The sequence below is a fragment of the Lycorma delicatula genome, chromosome 2 (assembly GCF_047948215.1).
Source record: "Lycorma delicatula isolate Av1 chromosome 2, ASM4794821v1, whole genome shotgun sequence".
Taxonomy (NCBI): Eukaryota; Metazoa; Arthropoda; class Insecta; order Hemiptera; family Fulgoridae; genus Lycorma; species Lycorma delicatula.
Genome location: NC_134456.1, coordinates 223,535,323 through 223,555,714, shown reverse-complemented (window position 1 = coordinate 223,555,714; position 20,392 = coordinate 223,535,323). Strand labels below are relative to the sequence as shown.

Genomic DNA, 20,392 nt, shown 5'->3' with positions numbered 1-20,392 from the left:
TTTCAGAATTCAGTAGGCTTTAATCTCTGTTTAATAAATCTATATTTAAATAGATCTTAGGTGTCAAAGTGATGGAATTCACTCTTTTAAAAACAAGATAAAGCCTCTGAAAGTTTAAAATTTCATATAAGATGTAGCAAAAATAAATTTCTAAAAAATAGTGAACACTGCACCTGATTTTGAATTTTAAGATATCAGAGTAAGTGGTCAGTATAAACATATTGTTAGAAAATAAGTTACTTTATTCCTTTTTAAAATTCAATTGACTTGTGCGGGGCAAAACTGGATTAAATGAAACATGCTGCTATATCACTTTTGGTCAACACAAAATTATTTACTGTATGTGTTGATCGATTGATCAATGACCTGAATTCAGTTAAAATCTTTATTAATGAAAATTTGATGATTTGAGATATGACTAGAGTTCAGAAGGTATTTGGTGGTACATTTATTTTCATTCTTATTTTAATTTGTTAGTTTTATGGGAATAAATTTAATCAATATCTCCTTTTATAGGTATAAGAAAACAATGCTGGAATATATCAAATGTTAAAGGAATCATTAATGATCATTCTGACGTCCAGGAAAAAGTTCATATGAAGTCTGTTTTAATCAGCAAAATTCTCATAGAAATCCTGTCATATGTGGCGATTACACAAGTACTGTAGAAGTTCAGAGAGCTGTATCAGTTGATAATGTGGGTGGCTGAGAACTGCCATTGAGGAAGAAACAAACAGAACAAAATTAACACCACCTGTAAATCCTCATATAGTAGCAAAAATTGATTGTTATAAATATTATGTGATAGGACAATGTAAATCATATCTCTAATTGTTGAATTCTGCAGTTAGTACTTCAGACAGTTATATCATGATCCTTCATTTGGATTAAAATTTATTTTTAGCGATAAAGATATTTTTATGATATAAAGTAAAAATAGTAAGAAATTAAGCTATGAGTTATCTGATATCCTGTGCTAGACAGATCCTAAGAGAATAGCTGACTGTGATAATTTTATTAATCAGGCAGAACTGTAATATTAGTTTTAATAGTAAAAGGAGCCATCCATCCTTCATTAGTGGTAATGTTAGCAATGTAACACCATTACTATTTTCTTTCATATGTTCGCATCATAAAAAGTTTCTTGATATCCAATTTGGCAGTTGACAAACGATAACATAAACATTATAATCTCTATAATTTTTTAATCTAATTTAACTTAATCTTTACCTTTGAGGACAATGTTCAATGTTTATGGGAGAGTTATTTTCAATAAATATGGTGAGAGGAATATTAGTCACAACATTGAAAGGTTATACAACTGTAAGATACACTCCTAACTTTTCATAAAATAAACCTACTACTGATTATAATTCAGTAAAATTATAACATGGATGTAATATTCTAATACATTAAATATAGTAAAAAAATAATAATAGTGTAACAAGACCGGTATAATGAACCTGAGTAACGGATTCCTGCCAATTAAGAAGAAAGTAGTTGAAAATATAATAATGGAAGAATCCAGAAAGAGGCCAAAAAAATCCTTTTACTAAAGGTAAAAGGATTACTATGAGAAGAATTACCAGACCAGGATAGGAATTTGTGGAAAAATGTAAGGACTCTGTTAATCATTCTCACGTTTCAACTTGGATCTAGTTCTACAGATAAAGAGGATAGCAGTATAAATATTCCAGGAAAGATGAGTTAAGTTTAGTTTTAGAACAATTTTATTTAGCATGACCCGTTGGTATATACACAATATAAAAATGTATAAATTATAATTTCTCTTACCAACCAATGTAATTAATTATTATGTTCTAGCACTTTCGGAAGTTATTTTTCCATCTTCAGGCACTTTAGGGCCAGACAGCGGAAGTTCTTCAGGGTGTACCATCCACCACTGGCTATAAAAAAGTCATCGCAGCACTGAAGGGTCGCTTCAGACAGCTCAACTTGGCGGCTTTCCACAGGTATGAACTACGGGGACGAGTCCAGAAGACCGAGACGCTGCAGGAATTCGCTTCCGTTATCGAACAGCTACGAGCTCCGACCGGCATACATTCAATAGGAGGCAGCACACACCTTCATCGACAGGCTACAGGACGCCGATATCAAGAATTGCCTTCTTATTGGGTCGGGGAAGTCAGTCAACGATGCTCTTGCTTAGGCTCTGTGACTGGAGGCAGCCGGCACACTGTCTTACCATATTGATCATCGAAGAATGGTTGTCAGCGGTCAGTAAGACTTCCGTGAAGGCGCCAGTTACTGGAACGACTACAAAGGGAGACTGAAGATTGCCTACTGTAGCTTCAAAGAACAAGGGTCAACCAGTCTGCTGGAACTGTGGCAAACAAGGCCCCTTAAGAGTAGATTGCAAGAAGAAGTCTACTATTTCTGCTTTTGTAATTACCAAATGATTTCACTGATAAACATAATTTTTGTTTTCTAACACCCGATATTTTAATCTGTGTTTTGATGCTGAAAATGAATATGAACTCAGAATCTTCCTACTACCCACTATTTTTGAAAAAAATTACAATTTTAATTAAAGGATGTTTTTCATTTTTCAATGTATAGATAGCATATTAAGCTTCTATATTGTATTTTGTTAGCTCATTTTTTATTGTTTAACTTTGTTAACATAATTTGTAAGCTATAAATAAACAATACTAGACAAAGAATTAAATCATATCATAGTCACATATATGACATATCTAATACTGAAGAGCGAGCAAGGTAAATATAGTATATCACAAGGTAAATTAAATGACTTGGTTATGGATTTAAATTTTTCAAAAATTAAGCTGAACTATTATGATCAAAACTGCAAGGTTGGAATTTACTTCAAAAAAATACAAAAATTTCAGACTTTCGAAGCCAACAAATAGAACTTTTTCAGTACTTTATTGATGAAAATAATTTGGTTTAATGCACCAACATTGATGAGCTTATGTTGTATTTTGGACAAGTTCATAAACCTAAGGACTGACTTCTTTTCATAGTATAGTTTAAAAGTGGTTCTACTACATAACGGTAACAAATATCCTTCGATATCAATTGCTTATGGTATTAATTTGAAAGACATATGATGTGTTGAAAGACCTTCTTGAAAAAATATATTATATAAACATAGCTGGTACATATGCGATGATTTGAAAGTTTATTGCACCAATATTGATGAGCTTATGTTGTATTTTGGACAAGTTCATAAACCTAAGGACTGACTTCTTTTCATAGTATAGTTTAAAAGTGGTTCTACTACATAACGGTAACAAATATCCTTCGATATCAATTGCTTATGGTATTAATTTGAAAGACATATGATGTGATGAAAGACATTCTTGAAAAAATATATTATAAAAACATAGCTAGTACATATGTGATGATTTGAAAGTTATTGCTATTTTGTTAGACATGCAATTAGGCTATACTACGTACATGTGTTTTCTTTGCGAATAGGACATCCAAGCTATGGGATGTAATATGTCTTTGAAAATACATTTCCTCCACTCACATCTGGATTTTTTGCCAGACCACCTCAGACATAAGTGACGAACACTGTGAACATTTCCATCAAGACATTTCGGTGATGGAAAGCCACTATATAAAGGGAAATGGAATACTTACATGCTAGCTGATTACTGTTGGAAATTAATTTAGGATGGCTATTTATAAAAGAAAAGCATCAGCGAAATCATTCTAACACAGGTATGGCCATGCAAAGATTTTAACTATATTTTTCCTTAATTTTTTTTGAAGTGTAATTCACTTAAAACTAAGCGTGATAGAAAAATTGTATTTACAGATCTGTAATGTACGAAAAAAAGTAATTCAAGAAATGGTATCACACTTAGAGAAACATTAAAAAAATGTTTTTTTTTTACTATCAGTGTTATTTCACTTTAGTTTTTTTTTTTAATAAAAGTGCTTTCTATGTGATAAAACTTGAATATAATTGATTTTTTTATGTACTACACAGGTAATGGTGTAAAAGATGGATTTAATACTATTCATTAAGTGATGTGTTTGAAATATGATAAAAATATAGTTCTTTATTTAGATCATAGTATTATAAAACTGTTAATCAGACAAATACATACTAAGAGAATTTACTCACAGATGCTGTTATGAATAAATTATGTTCCATCCACTTATAAATTAAATAAAAGCTACAATGTACAGAGATTTACATAATTCATTACAGTAGGAAAAATGAGAAATATTATTTATATATAAAGAAACAATGCTAAAGTGAGTAGTACTGAGACAGTTTCATTTGCAAATTACAAACAAAAATTCAACAGATGCTGACTATAAAAAAAATTTGTGCAAATAGTATAACCTAAATGATATGAAAGAATTAAATAAATCTGTGTATATACTCAAAAATAGTCTATGGTATTTAATTACTGTATACTGCAAAAACAATTGTGTCAATAGTAACATTTACGTAAATTTAAATGTCAAAGCCTAAACGTGAACAGACCTATTTTTGTTATTTGCATCTTAGGTCCGAAGCTGTTTTAAATCTCATACACTGATTATTAAAAGTACTAATTTATGTAAAAAAATTTTGATGACTATAAAAAAAAACACATGCTTAGTGTTTATACGGCAAAAATATTTGGCACAGTTGTAAGGATTTTGTTCATATGCCTAATCCATCACTACAAAAAAGAAATTAAATGTCAACAATATTTAATTTGAATCAAATTTCAAATTGGATAAGATGTAAAATAATGTATACAAACTTTATATAATAAATAAACCAATGCGATGATTATTCCAACATCAGTAAAAACAGAGAGAACATATATCCATAATGGTGGAATTTTTATTTTCTGAGGCGGTGGTATTTGATAAATGGTAGTTTTAATTTCATAACTCAAAGAACTGTTCTTAATTTCACTATTGTCAAGATAATCAGAAAGAAGTCTTTGGAAAAGAGAAATTATAGAATTTTTGTTATTTTTACCCGAGTAAATTTCAAATTGAAATTTACTTCTGCTACAACCACAAACAATATGTAGTTTTATGCCATAAACACGAAATCTTATCCTGCCTCTAAATCCACGTACCCCTTCATCAACTGTCAAATTTTCCCTTTGTGAAAAGCATACTGAATAATCAGATATCAAATGGTTAAAAAAGACCTTGGTTCAGAGATTATTACTTGGTGTTCTTAATGTTTTGGGATCGTGAATATCCATACTTGAACAGAAAACGATATAACTTAGCAATAAAATATACACCAATATTTATTATTTTTACTTACAAAAAAAATAAAAAGCAATTACACAAAAATATATCGTTAATAATTACCTTGTTTACAACAAATTCAACACGGACCTACACAAAAATAAATCATAATTACCATGTTTACAACAAATTCAACACGGCACAAACAGCACTTCTAACCCCAGCACGAAAACAACACCATTGCTCGAGACTTTATACTCGATATTTTTTTTTTAAATATCAGTCAGAGTGTGCGATAAAACAAACGAATCAATCCAAATAAACTAAAGAACGAACCGATGAAGCCTAACACCAAATGCAATCCGTACGAAATTAAATACGAATGCCCGTGGATTTTATGTGCTCCGATCACTACGAAAATGAGTACAATTTTACGCCGATAAACAACAATATTATATACTGATAAAAGAGTTACGTACGATAGGCCATCCTGTATTGATCACATTTTTGATCAATTTTATATAAACACACAATATTTCTAATGCTGTCATTCTGACACATTTTAATGATCATAGGGCTTTTGCCATAGCTATTTTTAAGGACTTAACTCAAAATAATTTGTAAAGGATTTTAAGGAGGTCCTGGATTAAGATCATATTTACAAGAATATAACTGGAGGGAAATTCTTGATAATGATGATTTTCAGTTTAATAACGTTTTAGATATTATATTAAGGTATATTAATCAATCAAAATCTGTTATTTATTTTAAGGCATGGATAAAATTTGGCTGTACATTACCAGTTCTCAAAGAGATGGGTTGTATAATGTATGGCATAAAAATTCTCACAGCCACAAAATTAAGACTGAATAGAATAAGTTGAATAAGTAGCGTGAATTATGGCAGCTAAACAACATTTTAAAAATTAAATTTTGTATAAAAAAAAGATATGTTTGTCTCTTTCAATATCTCTTTCAGTTATAAAAAAAAAAGTAGCTTCAAAGGTATGATGGTGTACGGTCCGGCAACTCGACTAACACACCCATTGCCACTCTTATTGTGCGTATGACATGGCTGGTTACATTAACCTTCAGTTACTTAAAAAATAAAATGAAAATTGATAAATGAAGTATGGTCTCCTTATGGTGTTTGTAGATAATGCTGAGAACCATACAAAATACTTTTTTACTCTCCGAAGGGAGGGTGCACCAGCTAAAACTACATTTTTAAGATGGGGCTGACTATCCTGAAACCCATATACTTCACATCACTCAAAGTTTCAAGTCCTGTGTTGACAAAACTGATGCTCTGAAGAAATTACAATGAGCTGATGATTTTTATAAATTGTTATTAAGCAGTATTATTTTCACAAGCACAGGGATAATGAATACAATGTGGATCTAGACGGTGGCTAGATGGGAATGTCTGTATTTAAATAAACACAAATGCTACCTTCCACATTGCACTGAGTAGTTGACCCTCCACCTCTCAGTAGTTGATCAATGTGTCTTTTTAGACACATTGATCTCCATCACCATCAACCTTAACTACCAACATATGGTAGATATCCATCACCATCAACCTTAACTATGTAGTGAAGTTTTCCAAGGTTCTGGACTACAGTTCTGAGTCCCATACTGGTTTGCCTGTGGAGGGGTACCATTATTATAAACAATATTTATTTATTATAGTATAATGAACAACTACAAAAGGAACATTGAAATGGATACTGATTAAAACTGTCCATTCTTGATACATCGTCGGCTTACATCAATATTGTTTGATCGTTGGGATACAACAGTCTTCCATTCTTATTGAAAAGTTACACTGAAAAATACATTTACATTTGATTATACATTGAAGAGTATTGAATTTAGATACATGTTTACCGATTTAAATCGTTAAAGTATAACAAGGATACATTGTAATGTTGAAGTCTTGTTGGCAGTTTATATTCCCCTTTCTGATCGTCTCAAAATAAGTTTTTGCTGCACTACCGGTTGCTCTTGAGGTTCCCGCATGGCCTTTGAAGGTATAAAGTGAAACACCTTTGGAGGATCTCTTCTTGGTTCATCATATGTATTTGGTGACAAAGCAAATGTCACTGTTTTCTTTGGTTTAGAATCGATAGACACAAATAGTAGAGATCAATGTGTCGCTTCAGGAAATACCGTCACCATCAACGTTAACCGTGTAGTGATGTTTTCCAGCTTCTGGACTACAGTTCCGAGTCTCTACATTGATTTGCCAGTAGAGGGGTACCACCTTGCTTGTACTTGATTTCCCACACTTAGCTGATGCACACTGGAATGATGTTGGAAGGTGAAGGTGTATGTGATGGTGTCAGTTTCAGGTCTAATTTAATATGTAATCTTTATTTTATTTATTATTCTGATGGAGATTTACCAGATGAGACAGATGTAGATATATAATATATTAAGATTTCTTAAATTTTCTCTTGATTGGGTAGTTTAGATAAAGTCATTGCCTGTATTATTTGCTTAAAACTATGTATATTGCATTCAGTGAGCTCATTGGTAGCAGGATGATCTGGTGCTATAAACATTTGGTTTATATCAATATAAGCAAACAATGTATCAAGAATGGGAGTGATGATTTAGACAGTTTTTATCAATATGCATTTCAAAGTTCCTTTGTAACTGTTCGTTATATTATAATAAATAAATATTGTTTATCATTTGAAAACACGTGTGTTTATTTAAGTAGACACATAACAATTGGCGACGAGGATGAGAAACAACAGGAAGGGTGAGTGAAGCGAACTCTTATCAGGTAGTTATTGATAAAACTGGTAACCATTGAAAAATAATTTTTTTTTTAACATAATATTATGTAGACTATAGGCAAAGAATCTTATAAGTTCATTTTTTGTTTTTTTCTTTCATTTTACTTATGGAATTCATTGCCATGTAATGGTAAAACAATATAGGGATAAAACTTTGTAAATCACAATATATGCAATGTTTTAAGGTTAGTATACAGGGAAAGACCTTATATGTCCATTCTGAACAAGGGAGGATCCTTTACAGGCCCATATGTTGACAGTCCAATGATTTGAGTGTATTGGTTTTATGAATTCACTGGCTACTTTTATTCTTTCTTGCTTTTACAATATAAAAATGGCTATATTAGTCTATTTTAACCTATTTAATAGAAACTTCAATATAATTTCTGATATCCACATACTGATATGTGCAGTTACTGTGATGCTTACAAAGCTAAAGAAAAGATTCTACAGGTTCACATAGCTGAAACTTTGAAAATTGAAACCAAAAACCAGTTAATTGAAACTACTCAGAGGAGATTGGCCTTTAAATATTAAAATTTTTAAAATTAGATTTTTAACCGGTTTTACAGTAAATCTATATACTTGAAATACAACACCAACTACATTTAAAAAAACCAAAGGTATTTTATAAAAGAAAAATGCATTTAAAAAAATTCTGTGAGGAAAAGTGAAAACAGAAATAAAGAAGCTATTTGTATAATTTCAGCAAAAACTTTAATTGTTCTAATATATTTACGAATGATGTATATTACAGACATCAGTTTTTGCTTTTTATTTTTAATATTCGTGTCTTACCTGATAGCTCAAGCTATTTTTACATGAACCCTGAAATGTCAGGAAAGAAAAGAAGTGATGAAATATGCTCATTCATTCATCATTTCGTTAATAATGTACTTGAACCATCCATCGGAGAATTAGAAATATTTTTGACTCAAGTGGAGGACAAAATGAAAACGTCTGTAATCAGAATGTGTCACACCATCTTATTCATATTGTAAAAAGATTCAAAGTGGTGAAGATCATATTTCCTAAAAGAGGATACTCCTATTTAGCGTGTGACAAAGACATTGGTTCAGTGAATCGGAAAACAAGAACTGAAGTACCAGAAGAGTGGTATGAAGCTTGAAGTTTTTCATACAGCTTGTCACTAACCATCGCTATATGAAGTAATTGGATTACATCAGAATATAATTACTTTAGCAAACAGTACGAGTCTTAGAAACTCATATCGTTCAAGGCCTATTAAGGAGTTAAAAGTACCTGAAGACCATTCAGTATTGATATCATTCAGAAATACATACAGTGGACCGTGGTTTACAGCTCCAGTACTCCCATCACCCCACAGATGTGAACTAATAGCAAAAAGAGGTAGGCAAAGAAATGAATTTTCAGCTGAAGAAATTCAAAAACTAAAAGAAGAAAACGAAAAAATCCTGGTAGAAATTGTTATTTCCAGAAATTTACCTAGAGAAATATATGAAGGAGAACAACTGCAACCTGGCTGCTTTATGTTACCTGAACTATGCTATGAAGATAAGCAAGCATAATGCACAAAAAGAACCTTAAAAGTCTTGGACTTATCATGTTGTTCCTTAGTAAAGTTTGAGGTTAGGCCATAATTTTTTTTTTTTCGATTATCATACTGAAATAGTGTATATTTCTGCACTAAGAGATATAAAAAAAAAAAAAAACAACAGTTAAAACTTTATTATTATTAAATCAAAAATGAATATTATCGGTTGATTTTTATTAGAAAATCTAACCACAAAAATGCTCTCCTGAAAAATTAGCAAAATTAGATTATCTGAAAAATCTAAATTAAAGAAATTCAGTAAAAAGACTAAAATTTAATTACAATATTAAAGAATTAAATTGTACAGATCTAAAAAAAAAATTATTTTCATAAAGTATCTCAACAAAAATATGAAAAATAATAATAACTTTGAAATTTTTAGAAAGTAAAGATTATGTTTGTTATAATGTTGGATAGTAATAAAAAATGCACTATTTTGTCTTTCAATGTAATATCAAATGTTTTACCTGGATTTTATTTCATTAAGGTGTTCAGAAACGACTGGAACAGGGACTTATTATTTTTTACTTTTAAAACTGATAAAACATCTTCACCAACCAGTCACTGAAAAAATTAAAAAGTAATTTATTCATTACTATAAAAGTTATTAATTATGGAAATGTATATGCATTTAAAAAAGAGATGGCTGATTTGACTACAAAGAAAGAAACAAAGGTTGCCTTTCTTACAAAAAACCATTATCATTTTTATATCAACTATTCTAAACCTATCAGATTCAGGAGAGCCATTTAATTTTTTCTCTTTTCCCATTTATTTTTCCTTTCTCAGTTTCACAGTGTTATCGATTTGAAAACAGTGATTGAATATGAAAACAGTTTTTAGACTGGAGTCTAAAACATTTTCAGTAAAAAGTAGCAGAAATGATGTTGTCTGGTTTGTCTCCTTTTTTGCTTTAGATTAATTGTACATATATGTTGCTGAATCTTCACTTTTTGTGGAATAAAAACACTGATTAAATACCCACAATTGTCGGCTATAAAATATTTCTACAACCGGTAGAACATGCAAACAAATTCTGTTTATGGAAAGTTTTAATATGAAACCTTCGATGTTAGATGATGGCACGGGGGTTGCACTTTCACAAATCGGTTAGTTTTATAGTTGTGGGTTGTAAGTTACACTAATGTGGTTGGAAGAGGACACATTAAGGTGATAGTAGATTGTGTAAATACACTGATCAAAATGTCTGCCAAGACATTTGCATCGGTAGCATCCTGACAGAAGCCAAACTGATGACTGTGTGTTGTTATCAAGTTTAGAGGGTTTAAAAGATGACCTCCAGTAAATCAACCTATGGCTAGGAATGGAGGGGGTGGTGTGGTGACCGGGATCGTTGGGTGTCTTCTCCTTCGAGGGTCATGATGTTGAAAGTCCATAATATTGCCAATGCAGAATTTCAACAATGATACTGTTAATTACGTAAGATGTCTTCTACGTAAAATAAAGTATACTGCACACTATGGTTTATTAATAGTTTTTCATTAAGAGCTTGACAACATCAATTACCAATCTGCTTTTTTATTGATAAATCTATTTTAATTGATTTTATATAAAATAAATTATGATTATATGCATACTCTAGGCCAAAAATGTTTGTCGAATAACAAAACTGCCCTGGTTCCATTATACTAATACTAATTCATTGGTTCAAACAGATTAATATAGTCAATGAATCTTTAACACCTTTACCATCATTCTTGTTTTTATATTAACTGATGTAGCTGTATAATTTTTAGAAGCAGCGAGAGAATTGATAATCAGGTAGTTAATCAAAATTAGGAAAGCTATTAAACAAATTCCAATCTAAAAATGTGCAAATGATAAACGTTTAGTTCATTAAATTCGCAAATTAGTGCTTACCAAACCTAACTTTGTAATTAATATTAACATACATGCAAATCACATTATTTACTTGCGTACTACTTTTCTTAATAACAAAAGCAACTCTTGAGTGAACTGACAGAATTATAATCAGGTGATATATGAAAAGATGATTCTTCTTCTGTTATTTATAGATGTTACTAATATTTTACTAATGCCATCAAACAACTGGTGTAAGCTTTCTTTCAATATTTCTGATGTGCCTCAATTATTACCAAACCATTTTGTCTTGTAATAAATGTTACAACTGGAAATTATATTAAGAAATCTTTCGATAGCATTTTTTACAATAGGATGGCTTTCAAATGTAGCATTAAGAAACTGTTTACATTCATCAAACTTCAACTGAACATATTTAGTAATTAATTCTAATACATCTACTCCAAATAGTTTAAGTTGATTGATGTAGTCACTCAACGTTTGGTTTTTAAACCGATCAAAATATTGTGCTAATAGTTTTATTAATGATTCCAGTTTGTTTATTGTTGATAGTTTGTTTATTTATCCTACTTATACTGTTGACTAATCTGTTTGAGTATTAATATTAAAATTGGAGTACAAATGATTTATATATAAATCCAACCTGATGTTTCTACTATATTATTTTTGTAATTCAACTATCCTTTTTATTGCTATTATTATCAGAAGTACTATTATAATTCTGTCAAATAAATTCTGTATAATTAATTTCATGAGTTTTTTATCATCATAAATAACAGAATAATTTTTTTGTTTTTTAATTAAATATGATCTAATCAAATTAGGTGAAGTAAAGTTAGGTTGAAGAAAGTATTATTTCAATATGTTTTATTTGTTTTAAAATAATTTATCATTTCTTATTGTTTAAATTAGTCTAAAACTATTAGGGAATGACTTAAGACTCAAACTGTAACAAAGCATGACTAAATTTCAATTAGCACTTACAATAGCATTTTAAAGTGTATTAGTTAAAAAGAAAATTGTTCTAGTGATTTCTTGACACAATGTCAAAAAGTCACTCATGTAAAATGAAGTTTGATAATTTTATAAGACTATGTAAACTTTTTTAACTTTATAAGAGACTTTTTTAAAAAAGAAGGAATAAAAGCCAAAACAATAAATGGAAGCGGCTTATCATTTTAAAGAAACAGTTACAATAAAATATCCTTATCCAAAAAATCAAAAATTAAGACATTAAAAAGCAATAGCTTTGCCTGAAGTCTTAAGCAGTTAAGAAGGCCTAAAAAATTTCTTAGGAAAATCTAGTAAAAGAAAAAAATTACTTTATGAAAAATCCAAAATAAGCTAGTTCAAAGAAATTGAAAAAGTTCTAAAATTATTAAATATTTCCAATGAAATAATTTTTGACAAATAAAACTAGTAGATAAATCTAAACTTTCAAAGAAACAGAAAAGGAAACAATGGAAGAACCTAAGAAGGAGAGAGAAATTAAAGGAAAGAACGAAAGAATTTTATAAAAGAAAGAGGTCAGGACAGGATGCGAGATCCTTAGGAGGTCCAATCACAAGCAAAAAAAATAAGAAAAGAAAAAGATTTTCATGAAGAAAATTATTTAGTAAAAGAAGGAAGTTACACTGGTAGAAATGTTTAAATATACATTCTGATCTTAAAATGGATAGCAACTATATCAATGTGCAGTTTCAATTATGATGTGTTTTCTGGGTGGAGGGACAGAATAGTTGCTTTTATTACATATAAATATGTAGGCTGCTTTTAATTACATACAGACGCACTCAGAAACATTTATTGTGTGTTTATAATGTGCACGCATGGGCACACACACACACACACACACAAACACAATAAATATATTACATATGTTCATAAATTATAATAAAACTTTAAATAAATTTTCATAAACCACATCTCTACCCACAATGGGGATAATTGAAAAAAGTTTAATGTAAAGAAAAAGGGTTATGACACACCATTTTAAAGAGCATCGAAAAACAAAAGTTTTGACATAAAAAATGATCATACAACTCTCACCAAAATGGAGGCTATTTAATACCTTTCACAGCTAGTTTCAATAGTAGCTTATAAACATAATAAGCGGTGGTTTCATAGCACAGAAATAGATTATACTGTAGGCCACTTTTGAAAAACATTAAATGGCTGCCATTTTGATTAGAATTGTTCTAGCCTTATGATTTTATGGCCATTTTTTTATTATTTTTTTAATGCTCTTTAAAATGAGGCATTATAACCCTACCCTTCCCATTAAAGTTTTTTGATTAAATCATATGCCCCTTGAGTGCTTCAAAGTGTGGTGGTCTTATTATGAATTGTTTTGAGGAAAAGCAATAACTAAATCTTATTTTTCTCTGTTTAAGGAGTAAAAATTTAATTAAGAGTTGTCATACTTGTGAACACTAAATAAATGTGTATATATAGTTGTATACAATCATTTGTCATTTTAGATAAGAATGCAAAATTCAGTATTCTAGGTTGCATAGTTTTTCAAGTTAAATGTGTAAATTTTATTCATAAGATATTTTACTTGTTTTTAATATCTACATGTTATAAAACAAAAAAAGGAAAGAAAAGGAATTAAATAGTTACAATAACAAGTGTAATTTTCTTAAATTAAGTGATTTCGGTCTTTAAATGGAAGGAGGGATTAAAATACTCAATAAGAAAAGTTTTATCCAGTATCCAATTAAAAGAAATTTCATAATAACACAGAATTGTAAAAAAACCCAAGAAAAGAATGAGCAGAAGAAAGACAGATGAGTAAAGGAAATGGAAATATATAATATTCTTATTTGAGTGAGGATTGTAAGAGAAGTGGATATTTGTTGAATATATTCTGTCATGTGAAAAATTTTAAATGAACTGCATTTAGAAGAATATGAGGATACATGAAAAAATCGCTGACATATATATATATATATATATATATATATATATATATATATATATAGATGTAATAATGAAAATTTTCAGTTTAAAAAAAAAATTACATGTAATGAAAAAACACATGAAACATTATTATACATAATAATATATCCAAAAGGGGGAATTTATACTCAGGCTATGAATAGAAAACATATTTTCACCTTAGAAAGTCTTTTTAAGCTCTACTGCTATAAAATATTAACTTAATACTATAAAAAATATTACAATCAAATATTCAGCAATTCAAATCTACAAATGAATCAGCAATCCCTCTTCTAGTGGTTGGTACTTACTTGAAAGCAAATTATTTTTATTGTGTATTTTTATAAAGTAATTATATAAATTTTATTTTATTTAAATTAAAATAAGAATTAAAATATATTAGTTGAAGCTAAAAATAATAATACATACATGCAAATCACATTATTTACTTGCGTACTACTTGTCTTAATATAAAATATTATTATTGAAAGAACTTACCTAGTTTACATGTAGAATTCTTTTCTAAAGGGTTGTTTAGATTCATATAAAATACTTCTGAAAACGCTAATTATAAATAATCAAGTAACAATATTACTACTGATTCGACAACGTTAATGATTAATAATACTTAGATTAAGTTACCAGAAAAAAATATTACTATGTAAGTTTTGTTTATTTTCATTACATCGCTTTATATAATGGAATAAGCTAATAATATTATAAAAAGTATAATTTTTCATCAATATAATACACATTTTGATACACGTAGTTGTTTTGACGAATTCGGCGCGAACCAGGTGGATGGACGAGTTAATCGAATACATACAGCAACTACGCTATCTGTTCCATTCACTGTACACAATCACTATCACATTCAGCTATTTTTTTATTTTATACTGTTAGGTTTTTTTTTTTACTAATATTTCCTTATTAATCTGAATTAATTAGTTTTAATTTTCAAGTTAATAGTTTTTATATTAAAACTATTTTTAATATAATGTATTTTTTAAATGTAATTAATAATTTTATCACACAAAAACAAAAAAATAATAGGATTTAAAACTAACAGTTCGATTTGGTTCGCTTTTAATCTTCAATTAGAATTGGATTATCTTAAATAAATTTTAATGGTTTTCTGAGGAAAAGAAATTATGACTATTAAAAAAATAATCAGGTATACTTAACTTTGTTGCTTTACAAGTTTACAAGCTGTTAACTGCCTGCCACCTTGACTGGAATTAAGTAGCGTTTAATGATTTTGTAGTCTAGGAACTCTTTATAACCTTATTTGAAAATATATAATTTCACATAATAAGTAAATATCCTCCATGAATCGGGAACTAAAAAAAAAAAAAAAAAAATTAATTGGTTCTGAAACTTCTTCAAAATTTGTTGAAAAACAAAATGTTAAATTTCTCAGTAAACAAAACCTATCCATATTTAATTTATTCTGTAGTAAAAAGATTACTTAAATAATGACAATTTACCATCGTTTACGCTGTACTAAATATTTTACGATTCCATTTCAGTGTTTCCGATATGTATGTCCGCTATAGACTAAAAAAGCTACTGGACCGATTTAAGCGCGGGGAAAAAGGAAGAAAGAGAAGAATAGGAAAAGGGAAACAGGGAAAAATCGGAAAAGGAAAAAATCAAAAAAGGGGACAACGGGAAAAGAAAATTGAAAGGAGTAAAAGAAAAGTAGAAAGAGGAAGGGGAGGGAAATAAGGGAAAGATAAACGGGGTAAATGGAAAAACAACGTGATAAAATGAAAATGGGGAAAAGGAAATGGGAAGGGAAGGGGAAAAGATAAAATGGAAAGGTTAAATTTTGTGAAGTTCCGTAATGGTCATCTTATTAATGCTTTAATCTAACTTTCAATTGTGTTCAATTTAATCTATATTTACTCAAATCTAGCATAGTGAAGCATGCGAGTCTGCTAGTTCAAATTATTAAATTATTTAAGATAAAATACATAAAGAATATTTGTTTTAATAATACGTGATGAAAATAAAAGTTGTTGCCGTGTTGTCTAGCCAGCGTGTCGTTGCTGACACAGTTATTTTGTAAACATTCCTCACTCCAACGGACTACGACGTTCAAGGTTAACAGAGTCTATCACTTTTATAGATCCCTTACGCAATAGCAGGATTGACTGTTATCTTATAAAACAAATTAAATAAAGTCAAAAATATAAAATAAAACATGCAACTTTACACTGTACTTTCACTTTTAACCGTCTGATGGTTTTTATTTATTTTTGAATTTGTTGTCGCCTTAAGAATTATTTTTATGTGCAAACTAAGAATGAAATATTAAAAAAACCATCTAATTCAAAGCGGAACCCAGTATCTTCAGTTTTTTTAATCTGATTAACCTTTTTATTTTTTTTTGTTTAACCTCCGGGACTACCGTCAGGTATTGCTTTAGAGGATGAAACGAATTATTTGTAGCGTGTGTTAAAACGGCATGCCTGACCGGGATTCGAACCCGGGACCTCCAGATGAAAGGCGGAGTCGCTACCACTCGCACCACGCAGGCCGACAATGAGGCTGGTTAACCTTTTTTTTTTGTAGCGTGTGTGAAAAATGCCATGCCTGACCGGAATTCGAACCCGGGACCTCCGGGTGAAAGGCCGAGACGCTACCACTCGCGCCTCGGAGGCCGGTAGACTGGTTAACCTGTAGATTTATAAGATTACGTCTAAATTGAAAAACGAGCCCCAGACTTCCAGCGTGGTTCTTTTTACAATTTTTTTATTATCAAATTATTTACAGATGATTCTTACGTAAGTAAAATTTAACTGTGTGAGGAATAAATCGAGTCCGTTTCTAGTATTTATATGAATATAAGCGATCTGAAACAAAAGCATTACGCAAGTAATTCTGTGCGTCAATTTCTTAGTTGACGCAGTCAACCGTTATGAACAATGTTTTTTTTTCTAAAATGATACTCGCGTAACCATATTATGCTACGAAGCTGCGACCTTTCTCCAAGCTGAGTAAAACTCTTCAGACTATGATTAACGTTTTTTAATTGACAATACCCAAATAAGCATTTAACATATGAGCTAGCGTCCAAGCCAAGAATCGAACCCAAAACTCTCAGTATATGATTCGGTTGTTCTATTACGGAGGTGACAAAATAGATTAAAAAAACCCCAACAAAATCCGAGATCCGACAAAATTTAATTCCATGTCACTTAATGACTTTCAATATAATTTTTGGATTAAATTGTTTCATTCATTGAGAGCCAAGTATTATTTAAAAACAACGAAATATATTTTAAAAGATCTAAATAAAGTTAAATTAGGCTTTACATGTATAATAAAGTGCATTATAAATAGATCTGTGAGTGTATGTACGCGCGTACAACATACATTTGATTTGAATATTATAGACGGGCTTAACCGTAAAATATGGAGGTCGACTAGATATAACTGAAATTTAGATATAATACTAATTATTACCTCCTTACGTACCATTCCTGGTTTCTATAATCTATGTCATAAAAAATGTGGGTGGGTTGGCTCTGTTATTTACCTTTTTCAACTGATGACTATTAAAGTCATAAAGGACTGCGTTGTTACAAAATTTTCCAGATCCTAACCGGGAACGAATTCGAAACTTTTAGTCTGGCAAGTAAGAAGCTACCTCTGTAACAGCGTTGAGGTCATGTTACATCTAAAAAAATTAATATATATTTTTTTTAATCCCTGATTTGATATTTAAACAAATAGAGTAATAATTACACAATTGTATATGCGCGCGCATATATACAATTGCGGGTCTGTATTTACATGTACTATATTTTGACCTTGATTACGTATATAAACTGATTATTAGATGTAATTTAAACTGATTTAATTTAAGCTGATTTGGAAGTCGAGAGTTACAGCGTTCAAGTCCTAGTAAAGCCAGCTATTTTTACACGGATTTGAATACTAGATCGTGGATACCGGTGTGTTCTTTGGTGGTTGGTTTCAATTAACTACACATATTAGGAATGGTCGAACTGAGACTGTACAAGACTACACTTCATTTACACTCATACATATCATCCTCTGAAGAATTATCTAAACAGTAGTTACCGGAGGCTAAACAGGAAAAAGAAAGAAAAGATGTAATTTAAAAAAAATTGAAAATTTCGTTTTAAATTCTTTGTGTATGGTTGGCTGTAATAATAATAATACATCCATTTATAGTTTAAGTGAAAATTGATTCTCTTTAATATTTTATATAATTATAATTTGTGCAGAATTAATAATAAATTTAAAAAATCTGACGTGGACACCGCATGACTTCCTTGTACGCCTATTAAATTACATATACACATTTTTTGCTGCACTTCATATAAACTTATTTCATTTGAAAGTGAGTACGATCCTCTAATTTATTAATGAAGTGTTACACAATTGCTGAAATATTCGTTTTTATTCACATCAAATATTTATACAATTATTAATTCAACAATCTTACATGAAATAGTAGGACAGAGTAAAATTCCTTTTATTATTCGTATTACTACATCAGTGTTATTCGTATCTTCGTGAGTTGCTGATTAACAAAAGTTTTAGATTTCTGATGTGTCGTATAAACAAAAGTTAATAATAATTAAACTATTCCGTTTAGTGAACTCCTGTATACTGGTTACAAATGTTAATTTCGACCTAGCTATGTAAAATATTCACATTTTATTATTGAATTATTTGCTGAATAATAAAAAATGAAAAAGAAATAATCATACAGGAAAAAGAAAGATAACATGAAGAAATATATCTCAAAAAAAGAGGAAGAAAATGAATATGAAGGGGAAGAAAATGTTTAGAATACGGGAAGAATAACAAAAATTAGGAGAAGATGAAAGATATAAAGAGGAAGAAAATGATAAAACTAAAGAAACAATAAAAAAAAAAAAAAGATTGAGAGATGGTAAATATGAAGAGGAAGAAAATGTTAAGACAAGGAAAGAATAAAAATATTAAGAGGGATGATGAATATAGAGAGAAAATTTGAAAAATAGAGAACGTGTACGCTAATTAAGAGCGGAAAAATTATATAAAACGAAAGCAAGATTAAATGATTGGCAACAAGAAACAATTAAATGAAATGATGATCAACTCCGACTTAAGGAGAATATTGTCCGATAATATAAGAGTAATGAACTAAAAAATTAGAATTATTTGCAATTTATTAAAGATCGGGCACGTATGCCTCAGTGTATATGTTGTTCTTGTGTGGGAATATTTTTCAGTCACTCTGTAGTTAACTTTAATGTGGATAAAATTAAACAGAAAATTCCAGAATAATTAAACAGAAATTAAACTAGGAAATCCAAAAAATAATACGATTTTAAATTATAATTTTCAATTAATATTAAATAATCAGATGTTTCATCAACATCTATTACATATACAAATACGAGTAATGTGTATATATACGTATACATGTATATATATCGTATGTAATTCTTATTAAATTATATTTATACATTTTTAAAGTAACATTTTATTTCACTAATTATTTTTGTCACTTTTTATTTATTATCACTGAATTATTATGTATTGTAATTTTTTTTACAATCACGGGTTAATTATATATTAAATCAATATATTTAAATTAAAAAAAAAGGTAAAAAAAACAAATGGAGATGAAGTCTGATTCAAACCGATGTGCCTTCCCTTTAAGATCAAAATATTTTATTAATTAAAATTTTATTTTTAATTTCGATTGCAATCAAAAAGGGAGGTGCACAACTAGATGTTACAACAGTGCTAAATCCAAAATTTCAACATCCTACGGCTAATCGTTTTTGAGTTATGTGATATACAATCGCACATACATACGTAGTCGTACAGACGCCACGACGAAACTAGTGAAAATGGATTCAGGGATGGTTAAAATATGTCCGTTGAAATCTGAAAACCGAAACGTATCGCAATTACAATACTTCCTTTACTTCGTACAATAAAGTAAAAATAATTTAATATTAGACAACGTATAATGGATGGTCTAATGTAAAAAA

The 20,392-nt window shown here is 29.5% G+C and overlaps 1 protein-coding gene across 9 annotated transcripts in view; it reads right to left on the bottom strand.

The window, feature by feature from the left end:
- LOC142319687 (KICSTOR complex protein ITFG2-like) overlaps positions 1-10,148 on the bottom strand; it is a 34,434-nt gene extending 24,286 nt beyond the window's left edge. For 6 of the 9 annotated variants that reach the window (XM_075357240.1, XM_075357237.1, XM_075357239.1 and 3 more), the window contains exon 1: positions 5,326-5,622. The gene's annotated coding sequence lies outside the window, so the exon portion shown is untranslated. Of the gene's footprint in view, positions 1-5,325; positions 5,625-10,051 lie in introns of those variants that run through there. The other 3 variants (XR_012755253.1, XM_075357241.1, XM_075357236.1) reach the window with 3 other exon arrangements.
- Between the last annotated feature and the right edge of the window lie 10,244 nt (positions 10,149-20,392).